The sequence below is a fragment of the Vulpes lagopus genome, chromosome 24 (genome assembly GCF_018345385.1).
Source record: "Vulpes lagopus strain Blue_001 chromosome 24, ASM1834538v1, whole genome shotgun sequence".
NCBI classification, from domain to species: domain Eukaryota; kingdom Metazoa; phylum Chordata; class Mammalia; order Carnivora; family Canidae; genus Vulpes; species Vulpes lagopus.
Window position 1 is genome coordinate 40,967,390 of NC_054847.1, and position 10,426 is coordinate 40,977,815.

Consider the following 10,426-nt stretch of genomic DNA (forward strand, 5'->3'; position numbering starts at 1 on the left):
CTATAGGAATATTGATATATTTTTATTTTTTATTTTATTTTTTAAAGATTTTTTTCATTTATTTTTAGAAAGAGAAAGAGAGTGCATGTGTGAGCTGGCAGAGAGGCAGAGGGAGAGGGAGAGAGAGAATCTCAAGCAGACTCAGCACCGAGCACGGAGTCTGATATGGGGCTCAAACTCATGACCCTGAGATCATAACCTGAGCTGAAATCAAGAGTCAGATACTTAACTGACTGAGCCCCCCAGGTACCCCAATAGATCTTTATTTTTTTTATTTTTTATTTTTTATTTTTAGATTTTATTTATTCATTCATGAGAGACACACACACACACACAGGGAGAGAGAGAGAGAGAGAGAGAGAGGCAGAAACACAGGCAGAGGGAGAAGCAGGCTCCATGAAGGGAGCCCAACGTGGGACTTGATCCTAGGACTCCAGGATCACACCCTGGACTGAAGGGAGTGCTAAACTGCTGAGCCACCAGGGCTGCCCCTGATAGATCTTTAAAAATAAGTTTTCTTCTACCTATATAATTTCTGTTTCCTCCAAGTTGTTTTTTTGTTTGTGTGCTTAGGTCTCTGTCTTGTTTGAGGCTTTTTCCTGCTAGTCGATAATCCTTGGCTGTTGACTCAACGGTAATAGTTGGGACTAAAATGTTCTTAGAAAGCTCTGGGACATGCTTGGGGTTTATCATCCATTAACCTCACTGGGGAATGATCTGGTTGGACCATTTCACTGGAAAACCTGCTACATCTGTGTCTTGAGGTGTTTCTTCCTCCACTGGTAAGATCCCTCACCCCAGACTCTCTGCTGCAGGTTCTCTTAGTCTCCTGTGGGAAGCCGCTGGCCTGGCTGTGATGTTTCTGGTACCCCAGAGGAGGAGAGCAGAGGGAGTCAGCATGCTTGGCTTCACTTAATCCTCCCACTGTTTTCAGTTCAATACTCCTGTCCTTAATCCAGAGACCGTCTTCAGAGTAAAACCCCAAGTCTTCTGCTAGGATGGGCAAATCCATGCTGCTGACTGCTTTTCCAACAGGCGTTCAGGCCAGCCTCCTTACTTTAGCCACAGCTTTTTAGCCTTCAAAGGTGCCTGCTGCTGCCAGTTTTGGAATTTTTGAAGCATTCATTCTATATTATAAGTCAGGTTGGGTCTTAATCTTCCCCACTGCCAGCTTAGAATTTTTAAAAAAGATTTGAATCATTTATTTGACAGAGAGTGAGAGCGAGCACAAGCAGGGAGAGCAGCAGGCAGAGGGAGGAGGAGCAACAGACTCCCCGCTGAGCAGGGAGCCCAACACGGCTCCATCTCAGGACCCTGGGATCATGACCTGAGCCAAAGGCAGATGCTCAACCAACTGAGCCACCCAGGCACCCCCCTTTTATTTTGGTTTTCAAAGCCGCTCTACTGGCCATTTCTCCAACTTCCAAAATGTGCTTGCTCCTGTCTCCCGTCTCATGTTCCCTGTTCTGGTGGGTTAATGTCTTTTAAAAAATCCCTCCACTGTCATTTTAATGAGGTTTCAAGAGGCAGCAAAAGTAGCTGTATAATCCCACATCCTTTTATATGCCAAACCGAAAATGAGTTTCCTTTCCCCCCTCATTGTCCCCCCCGCCAGTCTAGCTGTTCCAAAGCACAGGGCTTTAATTACACATTTACTGAGCAGCTACTGTGTAGCTGATTAGACCAAGGTCATCCAAATGAATAGACCCTGAATAGAGATTTGCTGAATGGCACTGCAGCAACATGGGAGTTCTAAAGAGAGAGACCTGGGCTCGCTGCCGGTGTGTGTGTGGGGGGTGTCTCCTGGTCTTTGAGTCAACCCTGACTCTTGCCCATTCCCCTCTGCGACCACACTTGGCTCTCCTTAGGCAGCAGCCTGTCTGGATTCTGGGCTCCATCCTACAAGGGACAGGACAGCCCCACAGCAACAAAGTATCCAGGCCAGATGTCACTCATGCTGGGAATGGGAAGCCAGGGTTTGGGGCCTGTTGATGTGCTAGTCACCGACTTGCTCAGTTAATGTAATGTCACCAGAAGTGATGTGTGTCACTCCTGGCTGAAAACTTTAACAAAACTTTAACATATTTCCTTTTTTCTACTTTGGCCATCCTGGAAATCTTGGAAGCACAAAGATGGAGCTTCTCCCAGATTGGATCTTTCTGTGAGGATAAAGCAGAACAGAGCTCTTCGGATGACCAATGACAGGTAAGCAGGCTGAGCCACCAATATTCTATGTACTTTAAAGCCCCTGAGTTTGAGTTGGTTCCATAGCATGTCTCAGATTACCCTGACTGATGGCTGCCGTTTGAACGTTGGCACATACCTCCCAGTCGCATATAACTTTGCTCCGGCCCTTCTACCTAGAGTAGAAGGGCCCAAGCAACTAACCCATGCCCAGGTTCCTTCTCAGGTGAAGGGTTTCCTGTGCCCCAACTGTAAGGCCTGATCACTCTTCCTGCATTAGGAGTTTTGCTTTGCCACTGAGCTAAACATCTAGATTCCATGATGATGGACTTGTTTCCCATTTCACGTCATGACAAACCTCTGACGTACATTGCATAGTATTTATTGCCATAACAACCGTGCAATTCAGATTTCCCAAGTTCACACACACACACACACACACACACACACACACACTTGCTATTCTTATCACACCTCAGCTAGCTCTGATGAGGTCAGAATTAACTTTGCTATATCTAGGATTACACGAACTTTAAATCCCAAGAGGTATGGGTGGGCTTTAATCATGGTATTCTACTTTATTCACAAAATTCAATGCTGAAGAAATTTAAATGTTCTGGTTTTACAATTTGTAGATCTTACTTCATATGTCAAATCAATCTGCTCAATGATGAATTGGAGTTTCACCCAGTGTGGACTGATACAGAATGAATTTATTATAGCACTAACAATGTAATGAATAATCCACCATAAAATGTATTGTTTCCACTGACAAAAAAAATCTGGATACTCAATGTGAAATGGGTCTAGATTATAGAGTTGAGGCCAAGCAAATAAACAAGTGCTTATGAATCCAGTAGCCATGAAAAGACAGTAGAAGCAATAGGCCATACCTACTACTTCTCCCTAGAAAAGAATTTCTGTCAGGAGCGTCTTTTTATGGTCTTTAAAATGCCAGTCTGCTCCTCCTCTCCACCCCTACGTAATTTTCTCCTCCTGTTCTCCTAGCTTGAAATGCCCTCCGTCTCCTTCACCCTCACCCAAACCCAATAAACATCTTCCTAATGTCAAGTTCAAGTTTCTTCTCTTCTCTGAAGCCTTCCAAGCCAATACTACTCTCTTTCCTTTCATAGCATTTATAATTTGGGGGATGTCTTTTAATCCTGAACTGCAAGTTCTTCATGGGCAAAGTTCTTATGGTACAGATCTTGAATTTCCACATCGTAAGATAACCTAGATCTTTTCGTTCATTCACTCAGCAGATTGAGCATCTATATCCTGAGTTAGATCCAGAATTACAAAAAGCACTGACCTGGAGGAACTCATGGTCTGATGGGGCTAATAGCTATGGAAATAGGTAAATACACGATGATAAATATCTAGAAGAAGTAAGACTGAGTGTCATGGGCTGTTGGAATCTTATTTGTGCTCTAAGAATGGTTCTGTTGGATCAAAGTGGGATTAGCATACAAGGTATGGGACACAAAGGTAAGCCTGCCAGACTGGTAACCAAGATCCAGAAGCCAGAACACAATATCTAACGGGAATTCAATACCAAGAGGCAAGAAGCCATTCTCAAAAAAAAAAAAAAGAAAGAAAAGAAAAGAAGAGAAAAGAAAAGAAAAGAAAAGAAAAGAAAAGAAAAGAAAAGAAAAGAAAAGAAAAGAAAAGAAAGTCAAGGAAATGCATGAGCAGATAAGTTAAGTGGGGAGCTGGTCTAGAAAATCACCTATACCTGTTCTGGTTATTATGGCTACATAACAAATGACTCCCAAATTTAGTGGCTTTAAATAACAACAATTTTATTTTTTATTTTAAAAAATATTTTATTGGGGATCCCTGGGTGGCTCAGCGGTTTAGCGCCTGCCTTTGGCCCAGGGCATGATCCTGGAGTCCCTGGATCGAGTCCCACGTCAGGCTCCCTGCATGGAGCCTGCTTCTCCCTCTGCCTGTGTCTCTGCCTCTCTCTCCTCTCTCTGTGTATCTCATGAATAAATAAATAAAATCTTTAAAAAAACAATTTTATTTATTTATTCATGAGAGACAAAGAAAAGAGAGGCAGAGGGAGAAGCAGGCTTCCCATGGAGCAGGGAGCCCAATACAGGACTCGATCCCAGGACCCTGAGATCATGACCTGAGCTGAAGGCAGACACTTAACCGACTGAGCCACCCCGGGTGCCTTAAACAGCAATTTTAATTTTTCTCATGAATCGACAGTTTTTTTAAAAAGATTCTACTTATTCATTTCAGCCAGAGAGAGAGCATGCAAGCAGGGGTAGGGGCTGAGGGAGAGGGAGGAAAAGAATTCCAAGCAGACTCTGCACCACCCCTGAGATCATGACCCTGAGATTATGACCCCAGCTGAAACCAAGAGTCAACTGACTGAGCTACCCAGGCATCCTGTGAATCTAGAATTTGGACATGGCTCAGTGGGGACAGCTTGTCTCTGCTCTACTCAGTGTCACCTGAGGGGGCTCAAACTCTGGGAACTGGAAACATCTGAAGGCTCATTTACAAGTCTGGTGGTTGATGTTGGGAAGATGCAAATGGCTGGGGGCTGAAGCCGCTGGGGCTCCTCCGTCGTCTGTTTATTTCTGCGTGGCCTTTCCATATGGTCTCTCCAGCACCGCGACTTCAGCATGGCCAGCTGCACTGGTTTCCTATTGCCGCAGAGCAAATTACCGAAAACTCAGTAACTTAAACACACACATTTACCTCACATTTCCCGTGGGTCTGCATGGCTTAACTGGGTCCTCTGCTTCAGGTCTCACAAGGCTACAATTGAGATGTTGGCTGGGCTGCACTCACATCTGAAGAATCAACTGGGAGAAATATGTGCATAAGCTCATCCAGGTAGTTGACGGAATTTATTTCCTTGTGCTATTTGACTGAAAGTCCTGGCTTCTGGCTGGTTGTCAGCTGGAGGCCATCTTCAGCTCCTGCTCAGATACAGGGGGAGGGAAAATAGATCCCACATCTCAATGGAAGTGGTATTTGTTGCCTCCTGAGAAAAGCATGTGGGAATGGGTATCCGTTGGCATGGCTTTCTTTAGGAAATACACTTTGCCCACTGCTTGCCTGCTGGCCACACAATTCATGTGCCTCCCCCAGGCAAAATACACTTCTTTCTTCTGTTCCAGGCTTTGATTTGCTTTACCAAGATATGGCATGAGGGAGTACTGCTTCATAGTAACAGCCAAGTAGGAAGCACATTATGAACCTAATCTGGGAGAAAACATTTTCTTTCTTTTTTTTTTTTTTTTAGAAAACCTTTTCAATCAAGGTTGTTGGTTTTTTTTTTTTTAATCTAAGCTGAATTTTGAAGTGGGAATTCGTTAGTGGTATATAGGAGCTTGTGAAGTGAAATTCCCTTTGGCACTGAGCATGTAGAGTCTGGTATGGCTTTCTGCTTTGTGAGCACCTGTTTCATCCCCCTGACCAGACCATTAGCTTCTAGAAGGAAGAGCCATTGTCTTTCGTGTCTTCTATATTCCTTGAGTATTGCTAGTCCTCAGAGAGGGACCCCGCTCATTGCTTCCAAATACCTGAATTCCTGAGGCCCTTGTGTCTAAATGATCACCAGTTCTTGAAAAAGTCTATTCTGAAAAGGTGTCTGTCAATCCTGCTATCACAACATCCTTTTACATCAAGATACACAGTATGATTTTGAGAAGGCGGCTGGATGTCTAATGAAATTTCTTCCTTTCAGGAACCCGTCTCCACGAGGAGTGGGAGGAATTAAGTCAGGAGACACAGGCGGGGGCACTCGGCTGTGCTCACAGATGCGCGGGTAGCTCTCTGGAAGGTTCGGTCTTGAAAAATGTCTTCAAGGGCCTCCTTCCTCCCACCTCATCCCCAGCGGAAGAAGTTTAAAGAGTTGAACTGGTGAGGGGGATCAGAGAGCAAGTCCATTGCTTCATTGTTTGGAAACATCTTTAAAGGGATATTTCTGAGCTGTTTTTTCAAGTATTTGTAAGTCAAAGCTAACCCTGAGCACAGCTTTGATAAAAAGGTTTTTCCCCGTGCTTTCTGCCTTCCCATTTGTGCTGTGTTTTTCCAAATTTACCTCCCTCCAGCACCACTCCAAAATTCCTTCTTGTGTTCAACCATAGGCTCTTCTCCTTCATCCGCTTAAATATAATCGGCAGTAAGCAAAGAAACTGAAATCGATTCACATGAATGTATGAATGACTGGTAGTCGCCCAAAGCTACGTTCTCAAACTTGACAGTGTGTGAGAATTACCTGGGCAGCTTGGTAAAAATGCAGATACCTGGCCCTAGCTGAGGCCCCCAAATGAGGGTCTGTGCCCGAAAGGGCCCACCCGCAGCTGCTCATGTTCCTGTAGGGAATTTCCTTTATCTTTCTCCACATTCCAGTTTTGCCTTTGAGAAGAACAGCAAACAAAGCGTAGGACTAATTTATGAGGATCTTTCCTGCTCTAGAATCTATGATTCTATTAATTATATCTGCCCACAATTCCCAAACGTTCAGAGCCTCCCTACAAAATTGGATTTTTCTCTTGAAACCAAACTCAGCAGCCACATATGTGTTCTAATTTCACAGGTTCTGTTCCCTGTGGAAACATCTCTGATTAAACCCAATTCCCCAGTCAAATTAAAAAGTAGCATTAGGGATTGAGATAAAAACTAAAGAGGATCCCAAATTTGCTAATTTTTCTCTCCTCTTGGGGTCCCTAGCACCATTATAGCTTTGCTAATAGCACCCTTCACTGACTCATCTTGCAAGCAGGGTAATCTGAACACCAATAGCTCAGGTGCTGAAACCACATTTCACTGCCCTCTGGCCAGTAGCTTGTGTGCCATCTCCTGGAGACGTGAATCTCGTGGTCACCACTGCCTTCTTTGCGTCTGATTATTTCCTATTGTCCTATGCTAGGAATCACTCATTCATTTATTTATTGCACCAACTCTTCAAAGGGTGATGAAGGGAAGGATGGAAAATAAAATATGTCTTTGTCTACAAGAGTTTATTCTTGCTCCATCCATAAAGCTAGAGGGTGTGGTGGGACCCATTCTCTTCATCATAGCTAAAAACAGATGACTAGGGAGAAAGAAAAACTAGGTTCAAGAATTTTGTAAACTGTTTCCATGTATTATAAGGATCAGTAGACCAACATGGATATAAGTGACAATTCTGCAGGTGAGGAATCAGACTCAGAAAGATGAAGTGACTTGCCCAACATCATGCAGCCTATTTTCTCCAAATCTGTAACTCTTCCTACTATAGCAATAGGAAAGCCTAGAGAAGCCAGTACTTGGCTTATATTTACCAATCTTTTTCATCAAAATCTTTTTGGTTATCCATGGGGCACCCATGTGGTTTAGTTGGTTGAACATCAGACACATGATTATGACTCAGGTTACTATTACTATCTCAGGGTCATGAGATCAAGCCCCATGTTGGGCTCAGTGCTGGGTGCTGAGTCTGCTTAACATTCTCCCTCTCCCTTTTCCTCTGCCTCTCATCCCCCACCTGTGCCCATGAGCTCTCACTGTAAAAAAAAAAAAAAAAAAAAAAAATCTTCCTGGCTATCCAAATGGAAAAATGGCTGTTTCTTTCTTTGGTAAACATTTATCTTTTTAAAAAAACTTTATATTTATTGTACCTCAATAACAGTTTTTAAAAAAGAGAAAACACAAAGAAATGAGCAGAGGACAATTTGGTCTGGTCATTTGTACTCTACTTGTCATTTGTACTAGTCTTATCATTTGACCCTACTTAATTTGTCCCAGTCACTTTGCCTGAAACAACTTTGATCAGATAAAATATTCCCTTGGCAAACATTTCCATCACATTTTTGGGGGTAGGCAATGTAGGAGAAAAAGTGGTAATCATTACCAGCCATAAACTTCAGAATTTACGAGCCCCTCCAGATTATCTCTTCCAACCACTCCCTTTACAGATCCAGAACACAAAGCCCAGAGGGCTGGAGCCCAGACTCACAAGGCTAGGCGGGAAGGGCAGAGGTACACTGGTGTCCAGGAAATCATGAGTCTAAGTTCATGACACTTCCTCTCTGTTGTATCTGTGAAAAATACATCTCAGCATTGACTCAAAATATTTTCAAAAGACTTTGTCATTTTTTTTCCCTAAACTTTTTGTATTTGTACCAGGCAGTGTTGTGTCTTGAGCTGTCAGATTTTCTACCTTAGTCCCAGTACATGGTGACATGTCTCGACAGTAAGCAGGAATGACATTAAAGGAAAAATGGCCTAAAGATACTTTAAAAATCTCCCTAAGAGATTATAAATGAATCTCTTAGACATTATTTCGGAACACAAGAGCCTGCAGCAGATTTAATACTTGGTATGATGTCACAATGAACTCAAAATCCACACACAGTGAGTGAGAAAGGGGCACCATGGATGGATGCCAATAATGACCTGGGGAGAACAATGTAGAGCACATAACACCGACAGCCTTTTTGCTCAATACGGTCACAGGACAGCAACAGCGGCTCACCAGCAGCCTGTTAGCAATGCCAAATCTCGGGCCCACCACACACCTGCTGAATCAAACGTTCCTGAGGGGACTTGCATGCAGATAAAGTTTGAGAAGCACTGGGTCTGCAGCATTTTCCCATTAACAACAGAGCAGTGGGTGGCACAAAGGGTTGCAGAGTAGATGGAAAGCAGGGCAGCTCGGAGTCCTACAGATTTAACCTCACCTTTTTTTTTTTTTTAAGATTTATTTATTTATGAGAGAGAGAGTGAGGGAGCAAGCAGGGGGAGGGACAGAGGGAGGGAGAAAAGCAGACTCCCCACTGAGCAGGGAACCCAACACAGGGCTCGATCCCAGGACCCTGAGATGTAACTTGAGCTGACAGCAAGAGTCGGATGCCCAACCGACTGTGCCACCCAGTTGCCCGTAACCTAACCTTTCTGAGGATCAGCTTTCTTAAGTACAAACTGAGGCTTTGGTTGATAAGCTGTTGTAACAAGCTTCTGACAGAAAGCTTTTTTCAGTCCAAATTGTGTGGGATTGAAGGGTGACTGACATGTACAGCACACATTTGGTATGCTCAGCAAATGCGGGTAATAAAAGTGTGAGTCACCAATTTTACTCCCATTTACTTCCCGTCTCAGGAAAGAAACTGTATGCATTGCACACAATTCGTTGAATTGGGCAGCTGGTGTCTACTCTTCCTTCTAAAAAAAAAAAAAAAAAATCCTGAGAGCCAGTCCAGTGTTGGCTTCACCAGGAATCTGGTCGGGTTTCCAAAACTAACCTGTTGCCGGTAAAAGTCAACATGTGATTTTTTCAGTTTCCTCATTACGTTGCTTCTGTTCCTCCTTGTCAAGAGCTTCTTTAATCTGCAGGCTTTCAGCTCCACCTTTAAAGTTTTGACTTGAGTTATTGATCCCAAAGTAAATACTGACTAAGGTGGTGGCAAAGTCAACGCATTCTTTGAAAGGCGAGTAATCTGGGTGTTGAATGAAATCAGACCATGCTCGTTGTGTTTCGGTTCCATGATACAATGGGGTTTAGAAGAATTCCTTTCTCCGGGTAGCTACTACACGATACCAGTTCATCTGGAAGAGGAATGGAATCTATGTTTGGCAAGGACCAAAGAATATTTGACTTCATAAACCAATAACTATTCTCAAAGCTACTATTGACCTCTGATCAGCAAATCTAACAACGAGGAGAGGTTACGGCAACTATTTTCCTGGCAAAATGCAAACCTGTGGTTAAACATTTGCTGAAAGCCCTGCCAGTGATCTCTGATAAAAAATGAACCTAATTTGGCCATGTGTCCTTGCAGTGCTCTGGAACATCGGGAGCACTAACTGCCAAATGCAACCCAGCCTAGCTCCTGCAGGAGAGATTCCTCTGGGCCATGAGCACTGGCAGAGAGAATTCTTTCCTTGGTTTCTTTCTCTACCATGTGGCTCAAGGTAGTAGGATCTGCCAGGAGATTTTATTTTGTTTCATTTTTAAAGATTTTATTTATTTATTCATGAGAGACACACAGAGAGAGGCAGAGACACAGGCAGAGGGAGAAGCAGGCTCCGTGCAGGGAGCCTGATGTGGGACTCGATCCCAGGACCCCGGGATAATGCCCTGGGCCAAAGGCAGGTGCTCAACCACTGAACCACCCAGGCGTCCCTCTGTTAGGAGATTTAAATTTTTTTTTCCTTGAGGCACGTGGGTGGCTCAGTCAGTTAAGTGTCTGACTCTTGATTTCGGCTTAGGTCATGATCTCAGGGTCCTGGTATC

General features: G+C 43.7%; 1 long non-coding RNA gene across 3 annotated transcripts in view; it reads right to left on the reverse strand.

Annotated features, from left to right (window-relative positions):
• The window catches only part of LOC121482009, a 51,836-nt gene extending 42,148 nt beyond the window's left edge, over window positions 1-9,688 (reverse strand). For all 3 annotated transcript variants that reach the window (XR_005985482.1, XR_005985483.1, XR_005985484.1), the window contains exon 1: window positions 9,435-9,688. This is a non-coding gene — a long non-coding RNA (uncharacterized LOC121482009). The remainder of the gene's footprint in view (window positions 1-9,434) is intronic.
• Window positions 9,689-10,426: the final 738 nt, after the last annotated feature.